Source organism: Penaeus monodon, chromosome 1, assembly GCF_015228065.2.
Source record: "Penaeus monodon isolate SGIC_2016 chromosome 1, NSTDA_Pmon_1, whole genome shotgun sequence".
Classification (NCBI taxonomy): Eukaryota; Metazoa; Arthropoda; class Malacostraca; order Decapoda; family Penaeidae; genus Penaeus; species Penaeus monodon.
In genome coordinates this window covers 50151696-50173387 of record NC_051386.1, presented here as the reverse complement: position 1 = coordinate 50173387, position 21692 = coordinate 50151696, and the positions used below count along the sequence as shown (strand labels likewise).

The 21692-nt window shown below is 49.7% G+C and overlaps 1 protein-coding gene across 19 annotated transcripts in view; it reads left to right on the top strand.

The window, feature by feature from the left end:
- LOC119573730 (spectrin beta chain-like) overlaps positions 1-21692 on the top strand; it is a 93493-nt gene that overhangs the window by 34889 nt on the left and 36912 nt on the right. For all 19 annotated transcript variants that reach the window (XM_037920913.1, XM_037920897.1, XM_037921070.1 and 16 more), the window contains one exon: positions 14621-14658. The gene's annotated coding sequence lies outside the window, so the exon portion shown is untranslated. The remainder of the gene's footprint in view (positions 1-14620; positions 14659-21692) is intronic.

The following is a 21692-nucleotide window of genomic DNA, read 5'->3' as shown; positions in this document are numbered from 1 at the left end:
CTGCTTATTTCATTTCTTCCCATTAAAAAGTATGCAGGTGTGTGGGAGATGGTTTAGAATAAGGGCGAAAGAAGTTTCATGTTGGGGGTGGATGGGGAGAGGAGGGATGGTAGTACTTCCTCGGCATAACTGGGAGATGACGTAAGATTAACCGAGCTCGCGCCTCCGGTATATTTAAACTCCCTGCCCCCACGCTTTTTATTAGAATGAGAGAGAGAGAGAGAGAGAGAGAGAGAGAGAGAGAGAGAGAGAGAGAGAGAGAGAGAAAGAGAGAAAGAGAGAAAGAGAGAGAGAGGGAACGAACGCGAAAGAGGATGCGGCTTCAGTGTTAGGCTTAGCGGGGCTCTTAACAAGTTTTACCGTTCTTGTTATGTTGCCTGGAGGGGCGGGAGGGAGGTTCTATTTTTATTATATTTTTCCATGACTTGCTAGATGTGTTCTGGTGCTGGCGTCTTCTTAGTATATAGGATTCAATGGTGTCGTACCCACTTGGCTTCACAATTTTCTTGCGTGTTGGTATTTGTCTTACTCTTGCGTCACCCCCCTGTCATACCACGGCGTCGTGCTGCTTGTGCTCCACGGTGTTTTATGAAGGCCGGTGATGGCTTGCGAAATGGCGGTTTGTTTGGCGGACTCATCAAGTAGGGTCTGCAAGTAGACATGGGGCCAGAGACAGGGTATTTAAAACGTGTTAATTGGCCTGGCACCTACCCTCTCTCCTCTCTCTCTCTCTCTCTCTCTCTCTCTCTCTCTCTCTCTCTCTCTCTCTCTCTCTCTCTCTCTCACTCCCTCTCCCTCTCCCTCCCTCTCCCTCTCCCTCTCCCTCCCCCTCCCCCTCCCCCTCCCCCTCCCCCTCCCTCCCTCCCTCCCTCCCTCCCTCCCTACCTCTCTCACCCCCCCTTCGCCCTCCCTCTCCCTCTCCTCCCTCCCTCCCTCCCTCCCTCTCCTCCCTCCCTCCTTCCTTCCCTCCCTCCCTCCCTCCCTCTCCTCCCTCCCTCCCTCCCTCCCTCCCTCTCTCCCTCCCTCTCTCCCTTCCTCCCTCCTTCCATCCCTCTGTTTCATGCACCCCTCTACCCCCCCTCCCGTCTCCCCACCCCTTGTTTTAAGTTTTCCCCTTTACGCCCTTCTTAGCCTTGCCTACTGATGCAGCACGATGTCCACACAACAACCGGCCGGGCTCTGTATTCTGTATTCCATTATAATATAGTTAGCTGCTGCAGAGGCAAAGTGCCAAATGTTTCCACGTTATATGTGGGGAAATTTCATTGCAGGGAGGGCTTTAGTAATTTTTCTAAAATTTTCCCCTTTTAAATTTTGGCACGCATATCGTGGACGTTGTCGCATAGGCAAGTTCTGCATTGATTAGTATAGGCGTATTTCATACACATTTGATCTCCCAGAAATTTCCTTACCACGAGAATGCTAGTATGTTTTAATCGGGTGTGGCGAAGGACGGCGACAGCCAGACGCTGCTGGCAGGGGATGACGGATAGCGTGCACTCTTTATCGTGGCCCTTGCACGTGAACTCCGGGGCGCCTTGCTGCATACCCTCGCCAGTGTACCTGCCTCATCGCTTGTCTTGTAGGAGGAGCAAGGGAGGAGAAGTAGTCTGTGAGTATGGGAGAAGGAGAGATTAAGAGAAAGAGATAAAGTAAGAGTGAATAAGAGAAAGAGAGTAAGAGAGTAATAGAGAGAGAAAGAGGAAGAGGTGGGAGATTTTGTGAGTGTCTGGATGAGTAAGTGAGGGACTGTATGAACTAGTAACCACTCCCCCCCCCCTCGCTCGTCCTTTGTGGGGCCTCTTCCTGAAACTTGAGTATTTTGATCTACTGAATCCTCTCACCCCTTCCCTCTCTCCCCTCTGCGTCTAAGCACGGGCTGGGGACAGGAATCTTGAGAATGTTTGAATTCTGTAACAATACCATGAAGAGTGTCTTAGACTTCAAATTGGATCATTGTTTTGCTCCGAACATTTCCCCCAGCGAGGCTCCCAATCTCCTTACCACATGGTCATCCTCCCCACACGGCGTCACATGCACAGCTTCCCATCTTCATCTCGATCTTTGTTCATCCTGAACTTCATCATCACTCTCCTTCCTTCTTCCTTCTTCTTTCTTCTTCTTCTCTCTTCTTTCTTCTTTCTTCTTCTTTCTTCTTATTTCTTCTTCTTCTTCTTCTTCATCTTTTTCTTTTTCTTTTTTTTTCTTCTTCTTCTTCTTCTTCTTCTTCTTCTTCTTATTATTATTATTATTATTATTATTATTATTATTATTATTATTATTATTATTATTATTATTATTTCTCCTCCTCCTCTTCCTTCTCCTCCTTCTCCTCCTTCTCCTCCCCCTCCCCTCTCCCCTCCCCTCCCCCTCCCCTCCCCCCTCCCCCTCCTCCTCCTCCTCCTCCTTCTCCTCCTCCTCCCCTCCCCCTCCTCCTCCTCCTCCTTCCTCCTCCCCTCCTCCTCCTCGTCCTCCTCCTCCTCGTCCTCCTCCTCCTCCTCCTCCTCCTCCTCCTCCTCCTCCTCCTCCTCCTCCTCCTCCTCCTCCTCCTCCTCCTCCTCCTCTTCCTCCTCTTCCTCCTCCTCCCCTCCCCCACCCCCTCCCCCTCCCCCTCCCCCTCCCCCTCCCCCTTCTTCCCTCCTCTTCCTCCATCTCCTTCACCATCTCCTCCTCCTCCTCCTCCTCCTAGGAGTCAGGACCAGCCCCTCCAGACACACTGGTCTCGCGGGGCGATATAAAGCACGAGAGCGTTAAGGTTATGAGGCCACATGTCGTCCTCCCCTTCTTCCCCTTAGCCTCCCCCTCTCCCTTAGCCTCCCCCCTCTCCCTTAGCCTCCCCCCTCCCCCTCCCCCTTAGCCTCCCCCTCCCCCGCTCACGCCGGCAGTAGCGTGGGAGGACAGTGAGCACCGGAGGACTGTTAGATGGTGACAGAAATGAGGAACGTTGCTTGTTTACTTGTTGCCCTGTCCTAGCTTTTATTTTTATTTTTATTTTTATTTTATTTATTTATTTTTTATTTTTATTTTTATTTATTTATTTTTTTAGTTCGTGTAATTGGTCGGCGGGAAAGGGTTACCAAGGTGACGTCCCAGCACACTCCTCGGCTTTCGACGATGCGATGGAGTACCTGGTGCGTTCATTTGCCCGCTGCAGACCGTCGAAGGAGGGAGGGAGGAGTGCGTGGCGCGTGGTCTGTTGGGGGATCTCCCGCAGCCCTTTAATTAAAACTCCTTCGGGTCATCATCGCAAGCAGCTCAGGATGTGGCACAACTTTTACCTTAAGTGGCCACACCTTGGCACCTATTATTGGCTGGATGTTAAGTGGTGGGTTGGGTTGGTATAGGTACGGGCACGGGAGGGCGGTCATGTTGTTGTTTGTGTATTTTCGTTGTGTACATTTTAGATATATGGAGGGAGGGAATAAGGGGAGAGACAGACATACAGAGAGGAGGAGGAGGAGGAGGAGTAAGAGTAAGAGTAAGAGTAAGAGTAAGAGTAAGAGTAAGAGTAAGAGTAAGAGTAAGAGTAAGAGTAAGAGTAAGAGTAAGAGTAAGGGGAGGAGGGGGAAGGGAGGAGGAGGAGGGGGAAGGGAGGAGGAGGAGGAGGGGGAATGTCTTTGGCATTAAGGAGTAGTGACAAACCCGACAAGGTGAAAAGCCGGAAGTGGCCGCAAATGGCATCATATTCTGTCTGTAATAAAGAGGACAGATTTTGATCGACGTCGTTTTGCATTTTCATTCTTCTGTCGCTCTCCCTCTATTTTCTCCAGGCTACAATCTTCTCTTCTTCGCAGTCTCTCTGTTTTTCACCCTTTTTTTCCCTTTCATATTCTTCTCTCTCTTTGTATTTCTTCGTCTTATCCTTATCTTCCTTAAATTGTCTCCTTCTTTTAACTTGCCGAGACGGGGAAGTCGAGTTTCGCTTGTCAGAAAATGAGCGTGAAGTTGGAAGTGGACGTTGGCCAGCGCTTCAGTGCTTGGCAGACGGTCAGTGTTGAGACATGCATTGCCAGTGTAAATTGGTGCTTGTTTAGCTGTGATGCAATTGTTCATATGAGGTGCTGCAGTTGCCTGTGCAGCGAATATTTAGTACTACGTGACATGGTGCCGGCTAATGTTTGGACTATGTTTTTTTTTTCGATCATATCACATGAATATCTCGTGAATGAGTAAGGCTGATGAGTCATTCCTAACGAGCGAGTGAGATGAGGCGTGATGAATGTAACGCGACAGTGTATAAAGCCAGCTAGTTGCCTTCCCCCTCTCTCCTCCCCCTTCCCCCTTCCCCTTTCAATTCCCCTTCCCCTTTACCCCCGCGGCGATATTATTTTCCCTTGATTACGTGCCCTCAAGCCTCCCTCTCGTGCTCTTCCTGCCCTCCCCCCACCCCCACCAACCCCCGGGGCGATGCCCAGGAACTCCGACCTTCTGCACGTAACGCACGCAAACAAACGGCTCGTGCTGCAGCGGAGTGCTCTAGTACATTTTGCCGGACTTGGGGCTCCCTCATTTGCAACTCGAATCGTTGGCGCAGACTGCAACGTTGGCGATGGTTTGTTTGACTTTGTCGTTTAGCGATTATCAATTAGAGATTTTTAAGAAATACATATGGATTAGGGTTTTGTATGCACGAGTTGACTATGCTTGCAAGAAATGTGGAGGAAGGAATGGATGAGAAGAAGGGTGTGTGGCGTATGATGATGCTTGGTGATTCAGAGGTCCTGGTGCCCCGCCCACTTCACTGGCCACTCCTGTGATAATCCCGGATGTTGTTGTTGTTGCTTTGTTGTAGATCTTGTCGTCGTCATAGTTGTCGTTGCAGTTTTGCTGTCTTTCTTCGTCTTTTTTTAGTATTTTCTTCCGTGTATGCTTTTTATGATGGAGAATCTGTTAGATTTGGAGGGGGAGAGAGAGAGAGAGAGAGAGAGAGAGAGAGAGAGAGAGAGAGAGAGAGAGAGAGAGAGAGAGAGAGAGAGAGAGAGAGAATGTTAGTATGAGTGTGAGTGTTAAGGTAAAGTGAGAGAAATATTGTATGAAAACATCACGCAGCGGAATAAGGTAGAGGATAAACGCAAACCAAGGGAAAATAAAATAAAAAACGGGACAGAAAAGGCACCAAGGTAAGTGTTAGGCTCGCGAACGGCGAAGTGAACGCAGCAGTTACATTCCGCTTTAGTTTATCTTATCGCTGAATCCGCTTTGCATATATTGGTGGAAGACGGCGGCGAAGGAGCGGCGGAAAAGTAGCAACGTCGGGGAGCATTTACCTGGAGACGAAGTTGCGGGAGAGGGACATTTTGGGAGGGTCCAGGAGGGAGTTAAAGGAGATGGGATGGAACGAGGGGGGGGAGTGGGGAAGGGCATCAGGGGAAGAGGGAGGAAGGAAGGGGTATTAGGGGAAGAGAAAGGGAGGGAGGGGCTCTAGGGGAAGAGGGAAGGAGGGAGGGGCACTAGGGGAAGAGGGAGGGAGGGAGGGGCATAGGGGGAAGAGGGTGAGAGGGAGGGGCATTGGGGAATAGGGTGGGAGGGATTGGCTGTTTGGTCTGTCGGATGGTTGTTGGTTAGCTTGTGTGTTGGGGGAGAGTGAGGCGAAAAGAAAATGAGAGGAAGTACGGAGGTGGGAGGAAATAATGAACAGTATGATAAAGAATGGAGAAGGAAAAGGGTGTGGCGAGAGGGCCATTGAAAAGGGAAAGGGAAGTAGCGGGGAGTGGAGGGGAGCGGGCAGGTAACACCAAAGAGGGAGATGTATAGCCACGTGGGGGGAGGGAGCGAGGGAGAGGTGTGGCTGGGATGATCCCTTTACAGACGACGGGTATAGGGCGAAAAAACAGGGGGATAGGCTAGGTTGGTGAACTCGGAAGCTGATGGTGAAATATGTAGACATTAATGGGTGGAAATGGACGAGGAAAAAATGGATGTACCGCGACCCCGAGTTTAATTCGATTTTTCTTCCTCTTGTCAGGTTCTGTTCTGGGTATCCGGATAAAATGGGATTAGAGAGACAGAGACACACAAGGAGACACAGAGAGAAAGACAGAGAGACAGCAAGCACTCGCTTTAACTGCTACTCTTTGGTCCATACAAGTATAAGCTGACACTGCGACCGAACCCTTCCTCCGAAAACATGGCCTTCCTCCCTACCACGGTGACGCAAGGCCCATTACGTAACCCATACATCTTTTTAAAATTCAGCTTATCCTTCCTGCGCCATGACCGAAGTTGAGATGCTCTCTCTCTCTCTCTCTCTCTCTCTCTCTCTCTCTCTCTCTCCTCTCTCTCTCTCCTCTCCTCCCTCCTCCCTCCTCCTCCCTCCCCCTCCCTCCCTCCCTCCCCTCCCTCCTCCCTCCCTCCCTCCCTCTCTCTCTCTCTCCTCTCTCTCTCTCTCTCTCTCTCTCTCTCCCTCCTCCCTCCTCCTCCTCTCTCTCTCTCTCTCTCTCTCTCTCCTCCTCTCCTCTCTCTCTCTCTCTCTCTCTCTCTCTCTCTCTCTTCTCTCTCTGTCTCTCTCTCTCTCTCCTCTCTCTCTCTCCTCTCCTCTCTCCTCTCTCCTCCTCTCCCTCCTCTCTCTCTGCCTCTCCCCTTTTTCTCTCCTTCTCCTCCTCCCTCTCCCTCTCCCTCTGCCCCTGCCTCTCCCCTTTTTCTCTCCTTCTCCTCTCCCTCTCCCTCTCCCTCTCCCTCTCCCTCTCCCCCGCACCTTTCCCCTCCCTCGCCCCTATCGTTTGCATCTTCAGTTCCAAGAAGGGATATTTACACTCCTTGGTCAACAAGACCTGCGGTGGAGCTTAGAAATAATCAACTGACATAGTATTGTCTAGAATGATTTTAGATTTGTATTTTAGAACTTTTACAGAATATAAGTCAGTCAGTTTGGATGTTCAGACATCTTGTCTTGGCTATTTGCAGGGCATGTGCATTGTTCAGAAAATGAACTTTTCACTCATTCTGTCCTCTCCCCTCCTCTATTTATTCTCCTTTCCTCTCTCTCTGCTCTCCTCTTCTCTCCTCTATTTGCTCTATTCTCATCTTCTCTATTTGATCTGCTATCCTCTTCACTATTTGCTCTCCTGTCTTCTCTTTCCTCTCTTCTCCCATCTCTCATTTCTCATATTTCATTTCTCATCTCCTATCTCTCATCTATCTCTCATCTCTTCCTCCCCCTTCCCCACTCTCCCACTCTCTACTCATCCCCAGCTCGGTTCTATATCCCCCGTTTCCTCTCCCTAGCCCTACTCGTATCCCACGATCTCTCCTTTTTATTTCATCTCACGTTTAGAACCAGCCAACTGTTTTAGCTACATGGTGTGCAATACTCGTATTGTATGAGTAGAAGCCCTGTTACCATGGGGATAATGGACTTTGAAAGAGAGAGAGAGAGAGAGAGAGAGAGAGAGAGAGAGAGAGAGAGAGAGAGAGAGAGAGAGAGAGAGAGAGAGAGATTGTGTGCATGTGCATTTGCGTGCTTGCGTATGTACATACATGTGTGCTATGTTCGCTCGAGCAAAGAAGCGAGAGCGGTGTAGGCTAGGGGATGGAATGAGTCACCGCTCACCGCGGGCTCATCGCTAAGCCGTGGCCGCTTCCAGTGATTGGACCGGAGGAGGAACCTGTCCGAGCGGCGGTGCCTGGAGCAAGAGGGAGCCCTTCCACCTCCATCCACTCCACACGGTCAGGGAGTTGCCTTACTAGACAGAAACCGGACTCGAGTCCCGCTTGGTAGGGAAGGAAAGAAGCAGACGCCCACGAGAGAAGCGAAAGAAATTTTCCTCGGGTGGTGGTGGTGGGCTCCCGGCAACGCCTTGATTGGGCAAGAGCACGCGACGGTATGGATAATGCATGTTCTGAATGCATGCCGAATGCAGGCGGAGGGGGTCGGTGTGTCTCTCCATACACGAAGGTTGGGACGGGAAAGATCAGGTGGTGCTGTAGAGTGGGAGGAGTCCCTTCGAAGGTTTGGGGAGGAGGGAGTAGGGTGAGTCGATGGGGAGGGAGGGGGTAATCCGAGCGCCGGCCGGAGGATCATCACACGACTGGTCAGTCAGCCGTCTTACCGCAACGCGACCCCCTCCCCCTCCCGTCCCTCCCCCTTGGCTAGTCCAGTCTCCCGCCGGCGTTTTTGTTGCCTGCTCTCTCCATCTTATTTTCTTATTTTAGCTTCTCTCTGCTCTCCTCCCTGCTCGCGTGCTTGAACTTCAGATTTCTGGGTCGTCCATTCCAGGTTTCTTGATTTTCTTCTGCGTGGCATCTGATGGAACCGAGCGCTGCGTTTAGTCCCCTTGCTGCCATTGCTGTTTCCTTCAGGGCTGATTTTATCTCAGATTTCTTACCGGGACGGCTATGCAGAAAGGGGGAGAAGTAGTCTTTAAGGAAACCTGTTGCAGGACCGATCCGATCCCACCGACCGAAGCACTCACTCACTCACTCACTCACTCACTCACTCACTCACTCACTCACTCACTCACTCACTCACTCACTCACTCACTCACTCACTCACTCACTCACTCACTCACTCACTCACTCACTCACACTCACCCACCCTCTCACTCACTCACTCACTCACTCACTCACTCACTAAATCATTCACTAAATCACTCACTCACTTAAATTTACCCACCTCTTCATTCACCAACTCGCCCACGCACATGACTTTATAACATGAGCGACAAAAGGCATTCTCTAAATCCATTAATGATGATTGGCGAATTCGTGCATGGACATTAGTCTACGTCAGTGTTATTTTCCAGTGTTGAGCGCAAGCAAAAACGATATTTGATAATTCTGTACACCATTTATGAAAATATTTTACGCCGAAAAGAGAGGAAGCTTTGTAATATCATGTGGATATATCGAAGAAATAAAGAATGCGGGATATTTGGAAGCTTTAGGTGTGAGCCATGGGTTATTGTGAATGCACTTTTATAGTCGTCTTTTTAAAGATTATGTTGTAGACATGATGAGTAGACGTGTGCGTGTGTGTGTGTGTGTGTGTGTGTGTGTGTGTGTGTGTGTGTGTGTTTGTTTATGTTTATGTGTATGTGTACCGTGCGCATGTCTAGAAATAGTTTGTGATTTCCCCCACCCATACCGGTCTGGTTAGCGGCTTCCGGTGTCAGATTAAAGTCCTTGCCAAGAATACATGAAGTGAGGGTGTTCCATTAATTTTAGCGGCCTGGGAAAATCAGCATTTTCAGTGTAATGTCCAACTAGGCATGACGTTTATTCGTTTACATTTAGTGCAGTTTATGCATACTCACGCTATCGGGACCTTGAATGGGATATATTGAATTTAGTAATTCCACGTAGAGGTATAATTAGTGTTTACGCACGTTTTTTACACCCTTATGCCCATTCATGGATTCTTCTTAAGCTTGTGAATGAAGATGTCACTGTAGCATCATGATATTCTGCGGTAAGGAGCTCAGTGAAATAGTATCACTCAGATATGATATTTGAATTTCTTAATAATTTGCATCGTCACACGGTTGATCTCCGTGCAAGTTGTTGGGCCTCACGCTTGTCGTTTTCTTTTTCGTTGTTTTACTGGGAGAACTTGTTTATTTTCAGTTCGATGAATTTTTGAACGCTGACAGGTCGCAAGTTTTAGCCATATCTGTAGTTCACTTTGCAGGTCATTGAACCACATCATGTAATAAGATGAGAGAAATGTCGAGACAACATGGAAAGCCCCCCCACTGCCTCACTCTTCTTGGCCGTGACTGGAGGTACCTAAGTGGGGACCATTACACAAATAGACAGAAATACACTGGCGGCCGCAAGTGGGGGGGGGGGCGCCTGTCTCCCTCCTGCCCCCGCCAGCAGACCCCGGCAGCTGGCGGCGTCTGCCCTCCTCATTGATTTTCCCCCTGCAGTGTCGCTCACCAGCTGGCTGCTGGTGTTGCTGGTGGTGCTGGAAGTAAAGGTACAGACAAGACGCAGAAGTAGAAGTAGAAATACGTCGTTACAAGAGTCGCATCAGAGGACATGTCACTATAAGTCTGCGACACTTGTGTTGTACAAAGGGTAGCATCTATGAAAGCAGTGACCCAATGTCAGTGTATAAGAATGTATTTCGTCCCGAGAACAGCCTCTTAGATTCTCGATTAATACTAACACTTGCGACCATGAATATTGCTACTCATAATTAAGATAGTATTATGATTTAGGGAAACCTTTCATATCTGTCGTATCTAGATCTCGAAGTTGGGTAACGTAGCAACTAGGCCATTTAAGACAGTTAATACGTCACAACAGACCTTCAGCTTTCTCTCTCTCTCTCTCTCTCTCTCTCTCTCTCTCTCTCTCTCTCTCTCTCTCTCTCTCTCTCTCTCTCTCTCTCTCTCTCTCTCTCTCTCTCTCTCCTCTCTCTCTCAACCTCAACTTCAACTTCAACTTCACCTCACCCCACCCTCATCTCACCCTCACCTCACCCACCCCCTTTCTCTCCATTCTCTTTCTTGCGGCCCATAACAATCGAGAAGTCAAGTGTCAGTGGCGGAAAGGAGCGGAAGACGAGGGAGGAGAACAAGGCGGACCCAGTCGATACTCCCTTGGTGGTCTGGCGCTGCAGCAACGGTGTAACGTCTTGTGTAGCTAGCAGCACGTGCGCATGTACACAAGCACGGTAGCCAGCTATCTCTCTCTCTCTCTGTGTGTCTTGTCTCGTCTCGTCTCGCCCCCCCCCCCCCTCTCTCTCTCTCTCTCTCTCTCTCTCTCTCTCCTCTCTCTCTCTCTCTCTCTCCTCTCTCTTCTCTCTCCCTTTCTTTCTCTCCCTTTCTCTCTCTCTCTCTCTCTTCTCTCTCTCTCTCTCTTTTCTCTTTCTCCTCTCTCTCCCCCTCTCTCTCTCTCTCTCTCTCTCTCTCTCTTCTCTCCTCTCTCTCTCTCTTCTCTCTTCTCTTCTCTCTTCTCTCTCTCTCTTCTTTCTCTCTCTCTTTCTCCTCTCTCTCTTTCTCTCTCTCTCTCTTTCTCTTCTCTCTCTCTCTTTCTCTTTCTCTCTCTCTCTTCTCTCTCTTCTCTCTCTCTCCTCTCTCTCTCTCTCTCTCTCTCTCTCTCTCTCTGTCTCCTCTCTCTCTCTCTCTCTCCCCTCTCTCTCTCTCCTCTCTCCCTCTCTCCCTCTCTCCCTCTCTCTCTCTCTCCTCTCTCTCTCTCTCTCCTCTCTCTTCTCTCTCTTCTCTCCTCTCTCTCTCTCTCTCTCTCTCTCCTCCTCTCTCTCTCTCTCCTCTCTCTCTCTCTCTCTCTCTCTCTCTCTCTGTCTCTCTCTCTCGTCTCTTTCTTTGTCTCGTCTCTCTCGTCTCTTTCTGTCCTTCTTTTCTTCATTCTTTTCTTTATTGTCTCTCCCTGTCTTACGTTTTCCTTTGGGATTGGGTTGATTGCGTCGCTTTCTGTCGTAAAGTGTGGAACAGACAGTGAAAGAGAGTTAGACACTCAACACCACAGACGTTGATAGAAGAACGTAATAGATACTGGAATAGATGCACGGACAGACTTGACCTTCGACTACACAGCGGCATTCACAGACATAGGCCCAGACACTGTTATGTAGTCGAAACTGACGTAGGACCACAATTTGGAGTCTGCTATAAGAAACCTGTTTTTTCAAGGAAGGGAAGTAACCAGCGTGCCAGAATCTGTATCCGAATTTAGGAGTTGATCTCACCATGCTGTGTTGTGTTTTTAGTAACTAACGTCACATTTGTCTCGGTCTTGAATATGTGAAACCAGTTCTGAATTTTTGAGATGCTGAATTTCGTTTGCCCCGGTTGCTATTTGTTTCAAAAAGCTTCCTTGTACCTGTTAACCGAATTGTGGATTGGTGTCATACATAAGCCGATTTTGTGCACTTGGCAACACGACGGTTGTCAACACGCTTCTTCCGAGGAAAAAGAAAGAGGTGCCAGGAAAAGATGTTGGTGTTGATGTTCGAAGTGCAGTATATGTATGCCCCTTCATTTTAAAGAATAGATATTGGAAGCATGGGTCAACAGTGCGGGACCCCTTCTGGCATCGGGTTTCGTGTTGCGCGGCGGCCGCAAGTGGAAGGAGCCGAGAAAGCTCGTCGTTTCGTTTCGCTGCTGTGACAGACGCACAGTAATCCTGAATATGTGACCTGTCGACCTGACTCTCGAGTCACCACGGCATGTCCTCTCCGTCACCCTCGAGAGTCATGTTCAAGGATCTCGCACTGCTGAGTGGCACGATATGTCACGGCGCGCCACGAAAGAGGCTCGGAGAGAATGCAGTGACGCTCTGATGCCATTGCTGTGATGGTGGAATTATGATTCCTCATGAAAGTCTTGCCTTTGATCAGGATATAAACGCTCTGATGTCATAACGCCGGCTATGGAATTTGCATATAGAATGGCCGACATGATTTGTCTCTGATTCAGTGTATGACTGGGTACGTGGGTACTGCTGCATAGTACATCCTCGACCATAGTTACAACGGAGTTGCTCCCTTTCGTTCGTCAAAATCTACAACTATACTTGTCTTTGTACATGAATATCGTCCGTAGTAGACAGACACAGACACAGACACAGACAAACAAAGACAGATAGAAACACACAAAGATAGAGACAGAGGCAAAGAAAGACACAGAGTCAGAACGCGTGTGTGTGCGTGCGTGCGTGCTTGCGTGCTTGTTTGTTTGTGTGTGTGTGCGTGCGTACTTGCGTGCTTGTTTGTTTGTGTGTATGTGCGTGCGTGCATTTTCTTTTTTTCTTTTTTAATTGTTTTTATATTTCGCTCTTTCTTTATTTTCATTTTTTCTCACCCCTCTTTCCCTTTGTTTCTCTTGCTCTTTTCTCCCCTCCCCCGTCTCTCTCTCTCTCTCTCTCTCTCTCTCTCTCTCTCTCTCTCTCTCTCTCTCTCTCTCTCTCTCTCTCTCTCTCTCTATTTCTCTTTCTCTTTCTCCCTTTCTCTTTCTGCCTTTCTCTTTCTCTCTTTCTTTTTTTCTTTCTACCCCCATTCCTTCATTCTTGCAGTCACTCTAATGCGAAGGAGAGACGATTGGGCGGGGCGGCGGTTATAGGCGCCAAAAGTGATTGATTTTTGCCAGGTGTGACGAGTGTTGCCGCCACACTGTCCCCTGTATTGGCGAAAGACGACAACCGGCATCACGGCAGGTTGTCACGCCCCCTCACGCTAGATTGATAAGCTCAGGCTTCACGGGCCTCTCTCTACAAAGTACAAAGTCAGTCCAAGTCGGTAACATCATGGTCTTTTTGTCGCCAGATCTTCCAATGATGATTTTTTTCCTTGGTGTTTTTCCTTCTCCTTCTCCTCCCTTTTCCTCACTACTTCCGCTTCTCATCTCATTGCCATCTCTTCAGATTCATTATTGGCGTACCTTGAGTGTGTTAGTTGTCTTTGGTTCCTATGTGGTATGTGTTTATAGGTGCGATGCACAGGAGTGTTTAGCATGGCATGAGGCTTGGCTAAGAGGGAAAAGACTTCCTGAATCTCGGGAGTGGGCGTTGCTGATGTGGAGGGGTGAGGGGAGAGGGGCGAGGGGCCGGACGCCGAAAAGGGGAGACTGTTGGCACCCTACAAAGGGGGAAGAAGGGTTGGCACCCTACACACGTTAGATTTTAACCCGGACCGTTGTTTAACAAAGGGAAAAATCTTTCCCATCTTTTCGCCCTGGGAGGAGGAGAGGGTGGGGCCAGAACGAATGTATGAAAAAAGAGCAAAAGGTTGAAGTGAAGGGTGGAAAAGACGAGAAGAGGAAGGGAGGGAGCGTGGTGATGATCAGGAGAAGCGCCATGCATAATTCATCACTTGCTCACGAGCGTGTTCGGCAAACGAGGCTGTCCCGCCCACCCGGGCTACTCTGCGAAGCTTTAACTTGACGGGGAGATGAGGTTTGCCCGTGAGAGAGCGACCGAATAGCAACAGGAATTCGTTTTTAGTGTCACTTTCATGGGATTAGTCATATTTCGCTCCTGTCGATACAGATTTGTCGCTCACATATTACCTATTTGCAGCGAGGGAGGGAGGGAGGGGGGGGGAGGGGGGGAGGGAGGGAGGGAGGGAGGGAGGAGAGGAGGGAGGGGGGAGGAGGGAGGGAGGGAAGGGAGGGAGGGAGGGAGGGAGGGAGGGAGGGAGGGAGAAGCAAGATGGGTTGACGGTTGCCCGACCGATCCACACTCGTTGCAGGAGATTGAAGAGATTGCAAGCTCTGATTTTCAGGTTTTCTACCTGACAATGAGGAGAAGGGCTGATGGAGGGGGTGCAGTGTTCAGCCCTCCTCCCCTCCCTCCCCCTTTCCTCTTGAACGCCAAGGGTTTGGGGGCGAGGGACCTCCTGCCGAACCGCTTTTAAGGGGAACTAGTTCGGTCTTAAGGTCTCCGGTGGCAGGCGAAGGGAGGAAGGTGTGCGTGCGTGTTAACCGTAATGGTGATAGTGTTTGTGATTTTATGACATCGTATTTTTGAGGGCATCATCATCTTTACCATCATCACTATTACCTTTACCAATGCCATTGCCATTTTAATCTTAATCACCATCATTATTTTCATCTTTATGCACAAACTGTGTAGATTAATTATACTACATGTCATATTACATGTTTTGCAAGTGATGTATTCCAGATGACATTGGATTTACAGTATCTCTCTTCTTTTGCAGGTTCCGTAACACTGGCTGTCACTTCGGACCCCTGAGTGGTAAGTCTGTCTCTCTCTGTCTGTTTGTGTGTCTGTCTGTTGTGTGTTCGTTTGGGATACATGTATTTTATAATATGCGGAACTGCAGCCGTATCTGTCCGTCATATATTTACGAGTGAATGTGTTGACTTGTTTCTTTTTATTTGTTATTGTTGCATATATTTACAGCTGTGCAAACCTGCTCGAGCAGGTAAATGAATAAGAGTGTGAAAGGTTCTTAACGTTCCTTTGATGGGCAGTTAAACATATGTATAGATACAAGCGACGCTTTTGTCATGCAAATTAAGCGAGCATGTTGAGTATCTCGTTGACTTTGATATAATCATCGATAAGTGGACTTTTTTTTTTGTCACGTAAGATTTGTCATCCTTGACATTCATTCGTTTAGTCGATTCATGCGCTTCAAACTTCAACTGTTAACATATGTACGCGTTTTTTTTTTCTCTATCTCCATGCGCGCGCGTGTGTTTAACAATGTTTTTGTTTCAGTATGTTCTGACACTACCCACCTGAACTTTGGGGTAATCTTATATTCGCCTTTCTGTGTTTTTTAGTGTCTGCGTGTGTGCGCATAGTGCTGCTCACTAGTGCATGGGCTTGTGTGTGTGTATGTGCCTACCTTGCGTGAACAAATGCACACGTAGATGCTTACTAGTGCATGCGCAAGCGTGTATGTGTTTGTATGTTCACAAGCTTGTTTACTAGCGTATGCGTGAGTGCTGCAGGCGGCCCGAGGCAGCGGGGCTCGGCGTTTTCAAGGTCAGGGCCACTATTCCTCCTCCTCCTCCTCCTTCCCTTGCTCTTCCTCTTCCTCCCTCCTCCTCCTCCTCCTCCTCCTCCTCCTCCTCCTCCTCCTCCTCCTCCTCCTCCTCCTCCTCCTCCTCCTCCTCCTCCTCCTCCTCCTCCTCCTCCCCTTGCTCTTCTTCTTCCTCCCTCCTCTTTTCTTTCTCTTTCTCTTTCTCTTTCTCTTTCTCTTTCTCTTTCTCTTTCTCTTTCTCTTTCTCTTTCTCTTTTCTCTTTCTCTTTCCTCTTTCTCTTCTCTTCTTCTCTCTTTCTCTCTTCCCCTCTTCCTCTTCCTCTTTCCTCCCCTCTCCTCTTCCTCCCTCCTCCTCTTCCTCCTCCCTCCTCCTTCCTCCCTCCTCCTCTTTCCTCCTTCTCTCCTCCTTCCTCTCTTCCTCCTCTTTCCTCCCTCCTCCTCCTCTTCCTCCCTCCCTCCTCTCCTCCTCCCTCCTTCCCTCCTCCCTCCCTCCTCCCTCCTTCCCTTCCTCCCTTTCTCCCCTTCCCTCCTTCCCTTCCTCCCCTTCCCTCCTTCCCTTCCTCCCTTCCCTCCTTCCCTTCCTCCCTTCCCTCCTTCCCTTCCTCCCCTTCCTCCCTTCCCTTCCTCCCCTTCCCTCCTTCCCTTCCTCCCCTTCCCTCCTTCCCTTCCTCCTCTTCCCTTCCGACCTGTAAGTCTGAGCTGAGAGGATATTTCGGGCAGTGTGAAGGGAGGTATGGGAGCTGACGGAACAGGTTCTTTGCGTCCATTTCCCCCCACGCCCCCCCCCCCCCATTTCAGTTTCTTTTTCTCTTTCTATCTTTTGTTCTCTCCTTCTCTCCTCTCCTCTCCTCATCTCTTTTATTCTCTTTTTTCTTTCTTTTTTTTCTTCTCTTGTCTTCTCTTGTCTTCTCTCTTGCCTTGCCTGGTCTTACCTTTTATTTTCTCCTCCTCCTTCGGTTGTCTTCTCTCTTGTCTTGTCTTGTCTTGTCTTGTCTTGTCTTGTCTTGTCTTGTCTTGTCTTGTCTTGTCTTGTCTTATCTTCTCCTCTCGCCTCTTCTCTTCTCTTCTCTTCACGCCTCTTCTCTTCTCTTCTCGCCTCTTCTCTTCCCGCCTCTTCTCTTTTCTTTTCGCCTTTCCTTTTCTCTCCTCTCCTCTCCTCTCCATTTTTCGTTTTTTTGAAAGTTATTTTACCCTATAATACTGCAGTTGGTATTTTAAATGGCATTATTGGTACTTCGTTTCTGTTTCTCTTCATACCCCCCCCCCATCTCTCTTTCCCCCCCAAACTCTTTCTTTCTTTCTTTCTTTCTTTCTTTCCCCTCTCGTTTGCTCTCTCCCCTATCTTCTTCCCTTTGATCTTTATTCAGCGTTCGTTTCTTTATGTTTCCCATGGTATCACATAAAGTTGTTTTTGAGTCGCCGGCACGGTGCCAGAGAGGGCGCCGCCCACCCGCCCAACCGTCCCCCGCCCACATCTATCTTTTTTTTTTTTTTTTTTTTTTTACCCTTAAAGCTGCCGTGCTACTCTTTAAATATAATGTAAACGAGGTTCTGGACCTCATCAGTAATAGTAGTTACTTGGGCTCGAGATTTGGGCCAAGGGACAGTAAAATTGCTAGGTCAGTGCTTTTATTTATTCATCGCACACGCGCTTGTATACTTCTATATTTTCTATAAATATGTCCGTGTGTGTGTGTGTGTGTGTGTGTGTGTGTGTGTGTGTGTTGTGTGTGTGTGTGTGTGTGTGTGTGTGTGTGTGTGTGTGTGTGTGTGTGTGTGTGTGTGTGTGTGTGTGTGTGTGTGTGTGTGTGTGTGTGTGTTTTGTGTGTGTGTGTGTGTGTGTGTGTGTGTGTGTGTGTGTGTGTGTGTGTGTGTGTGTTTTTATATGAATATATGCATAAAGGTATGTATGGATATAGATAATTAATGTATGTATGTATTCATGGATACAAGTGTGTGTCTGTAATATATAGTTATCTACATATGAGCTTGTTATACTGTACAGCTATTCTTCTATCACAAGACCTAGCACTGAAATGGACGGAACGGGGCAGTGGCATGCGCATTTCTTCGGCACAGTAGACTTGTGTTCCAGGTAACGTTAGCAGCGTTGGCCGAGCGACGTCCCTCGGGAGAACCTAATTACCAGGGATGTTTGTCGAGGTGGCTCCTTCGCGCGTGTGTCAGTGGCAGGGTCGTTGGGAGGTCGTCGTGTGTCGTCGTGTGGTGAGTCCGTTTGGGAGGGAGGGGAAGTCGTGATTGCGGGGAGGGCGGAGGGAAGGGGGGGAGGGGCGGTTCGAGGGCGGCTGAGAGCCTCGATCTCGCGGGCGGGACAAGAACAGGGAGGAGAGGCGCGGATCCGATCGATAGCCGATGGTTGGCTCAGCGCTTTTCATTCTCTTCTCTTCGTTGATTGTTCGGTTTGGCGCTCTTATTACTTCGCATTGGACCTTCGTTTATGCGCTTGTTTGCTCCTCGCCTTCTTTCCATGGCCCTTTAGAGATGCCCTAAACTCGGATTTTTTCCCTCCGTTAACACCCTTGCTTATCGCTACGTTTACTCAGTATGCACGCAACCACACGTGCACCTGGACACCACACGCTCGCACGCACCCACGTGCTTACGCGTAAACACAGTGACATTTTCTTACGCAAACATGCGCATACACACTTACACTCTCACTCTCACGCTCACTCTCACTCTCACTCTCACTCTCACTCTCACTCTCACTCTCACTCTCACTCACTCACTCACTCACACACACACACACACACACACACACACACACACACACACACACACACACACACACCACCCCACCCACACACACCACACACACCACACACACCACACAACAAACGACACACCACGTCACTCACGGTCCCCACGTCACCAGTCACATTCTCAGACTCACTCATATCTGTCAGTCCGTCTATATGAAGTGTAAAGTGTTAGTTAAGATAATGCCATAGCCTAATACCATTATTGGATTGACGTCTCACGGCCTTCTAATTGTGAATCGGAGAGTGATAAGGACAGACAAGTGATGGTGGAATAGAGAGAAGTGTGGTGATGCATGGTGTTGGTGGTCGTTTGAGTGGACATCTGTGGATTGATTTTTTAAAAGTTAATGCAGGCGATTCTTAATTAGTCCACAGGGAAGAAGTCGCTATTGTGTTTATTGCTAATGAATTAGAAAATTATACTGTATTACAGTGTTTTTTTCTTTCCAGAATATATATTTCAAACATACAAAAAAGACCAGTTTTCGATAGATTTCCAAAGTTGTTAAAGGGATGGTGGCATCGGGCATTAGGAGGGAGAGGGGAGGCGTAGGGACGGAGGACGGGAGGGCAGGGAAGGGGAATGTGAGGGGAGATAGGGAGATGGGGGAGGGAGGCTAAGTTCATTGAGCGCATTAGTGCCGGTTCGGGGCCAGGCTGGCGGGACATGGTCGAAGGTTTACTTGGGCGAGGAGGTGGGGAGGCGGAGAAGGTGAAGAAAGTGGAGATAGGAAATGAAGGGATTGGGAGAAGGAGTGCGGGGGTGGGGGAAGCGTTTGGAGTCAGCAGTAGAAGGGCGATGTTGACATTGCCCGAAAGAAAGGGAGGAAGGGAGCAGGAGAAAGCAAGCGCGCGAGGGGCTGGGTGGACGGATGCGGGGAGGGAGGGTGAAAGGGTCGGCCGAGCGCAGGGGTGTGTGGAGGGGGGGGGGGGAGAAAGCGTGATCGGGGATAGGGTGAGCTTGTGATGTCTGCCAGATGCACGCTCAACAGCCAGTGTCCTCGTCTTGCTCTTGTCAACATCATCATCAATGCTCCTCGCCCTCTCTCCCAGCCCCTCCACCGGCGCCTCTCCCCCAAGCCGTCCTCGGCGATCACGCCCGTTTTGGTTGGTTCGCTTTTTCCTTGTTCTTGCTTTTCCACGCTCCTTCTCTTCTTGCTGCGGGTTGTCTTGCGTTGGAGGGCGGAATAGCCTTGTATCGGAGTTAAAAAGCGACTGTGTCACAGGGATGCCTCGTAATTAGTGGGCGAGCGCAGGGAGGCGGGGGAGCATCCTCCGACCCGGCGCTTGATGAATATGTGTTATTGGCTGTCCTGCACGTGTTGTTTTGACGAGCGCGCCGGCGGCCTTGTTGGGCGAAAGACCGCGTCGACTTGAGCGGCCCTTGCCGCCTCCAGTCGTGGCGTGGGGGAGCTCGCCGGGACTTGTGCTTGCACTAATGAAGGTGCCCTCGTCTTTCTCTCCATTTTTCTCTCACACGCACACATATATTTGGTTTAGTTCTTTCTCCAAGCCGTCGGATTAAATGTCAATCAGTATTTCAGTTGCAATGAATGCACGAATCCCATCGTGCGTCGCATGCAGACCGCTGCACCGGAAGTTGATGATTTATTTGCCAGCAATCTGGGGAAAGGTCACGAAGCAGCAGCGTTCATCCCCGAGCCCGTGATTCCGCCGTGACGGTAAACACGGCGGCGCTCTTGGCTGCGGGCGGCTCCGTGGGGTGCTTGTGGGTGTCGGTGCGGGGGGGGGGGAGGATAATTACCGTTACGGTCGCCTGGATTCCACTGAAACTGTATCCTAAAGGATGAATTGTGATGATGGGAAATGGGCTCCAGGTGCCCTCAGGGCCGACGGGTTGGTGTGAGGATGGGTTATTCTCTCTCTCACGGTGACTTAAAATGGTTCAAGATGTAAACAGCATGGGTATATTTTCCCTCGTCGTTTTGAAGGATTGCACTCTTGAAATCATTCCAGTGACAGACAGCAACGTAACCGGTCGAGAAATTTTGTCGACAGCCCCACCTGTTCATCCTGCTCGCCATCCTTTTTGTTGCAATGGATTGAGGAATGAAGGTGGCAGGTGCAAGGATGAGGCTTTCAAAGACGCGTCTGAACCGGGAATCGGCAGCCACAGGAAGCACAGGGCGTTTTTTATTCTCTGATACTGTGGAGGTGGGGAAAGGTAGGCGGGGGCACATAGGATGGACTGAGTCGTGTGCACCTGCAGTCGCTTATAGTATTGGTTTTAGCTACTGTGGCGGGAGAGGGGAAGGAGAAGGGCAGATAAGGCACGAATTCTGCCAAAGAGCTTCTCATCTTTTGCGGTCCATCTTATCTTTGACGTGAATCACGGGTATTTGTTTCGTATATGCATGTAGAACTCGTCTCCCTAAATTGAAATCGTCCAACGTGCTAATGCTTAAACAGGCGCCTTCCCCTCGCAGCTGCACGTCGTCCTTTCTCCCCCTGCATCTTCCTCCAGCTCCGGGTCATTTACAGCCACCACGCTCCTTATCCCTTTAGCGCCGTCTTGTGGTCCCATTTGGCCACCTGTCTTCCTCAGTAGCTTGCCTTTCAAACCACCAGGAAGCGGAAAGGCTCGTCTTGTTCTGCTTGCCTCTGCTTTTCGGCTCGAAGTGTGTGTGTGTGTGTGTGTGTGTGTGTGTGTGTGTGTGTGTGTGTGTGTGTGTGTGTGTGTGTGTGTGTGTGTGTGTGTGTGTTTATGTGTTTGGTGTTGCCTGTGGGGGGAGGGGCTTCCGTGCTTGCATACGTATACACAAACATTTTAATGTGTGATGTATTTGCAATGGTCAATATCGATAGATAACCCACCTTCTGTCACATCCTTCTTGCCGCTAACACAGCTAAACTTCCACTGGTAACTCCGAAGCGGACGGTCATCTTCTCCGCATTCCCAGCCCTAAAACGGTTCCCTCTTCCCTCGCCACTTGAATCCACTTATCAACCCACTCTTGTTGCTTCGCGGCCCACCGCTCCCTTCCCCCTCCCCGCCCACCCACCACCTGCTCCTTTCCTCCACTCAGCCTTCGTTGCATATTCACGCCCACCTCTTTCAGCCAAATTTTACCAGTCCTGTAGGGGCGTGTATAGCTGCGATCTCTCCCTCTCTCTCTCTCTCTCTCTCTCTCTCTCTCTCTCTCTCTCTCTCTCTCTCTCTCTCTCTCTCTCTTCTCTCTCTCTCTCTCCCTCCCCCTCCCTCCCTCCCTCCCCTCCCTCCCTCCCTCCCTCCCTCCTCCCTCCCTCCCTCCCTCCCTCCCTCCCTCCCTCCCTCCCTCCCTCCTTCCTCCTCTCTCTCTCTCTCTCTCTCTCTCTCTCTCTCTCTCTCTCTCTCTCTCTCTCTCTCTCTCTCTCTCTCTCTCTCTCTCTCTCTCTCTCTCAGTCTCTCCTTCTCCCTCTCCCTCCTTCCCTCCCCCTCTCCCTCTCCCTCCTTCCCTCCCCCTCTCCCATCCATCTTCCTCTCCCTCTTCCCT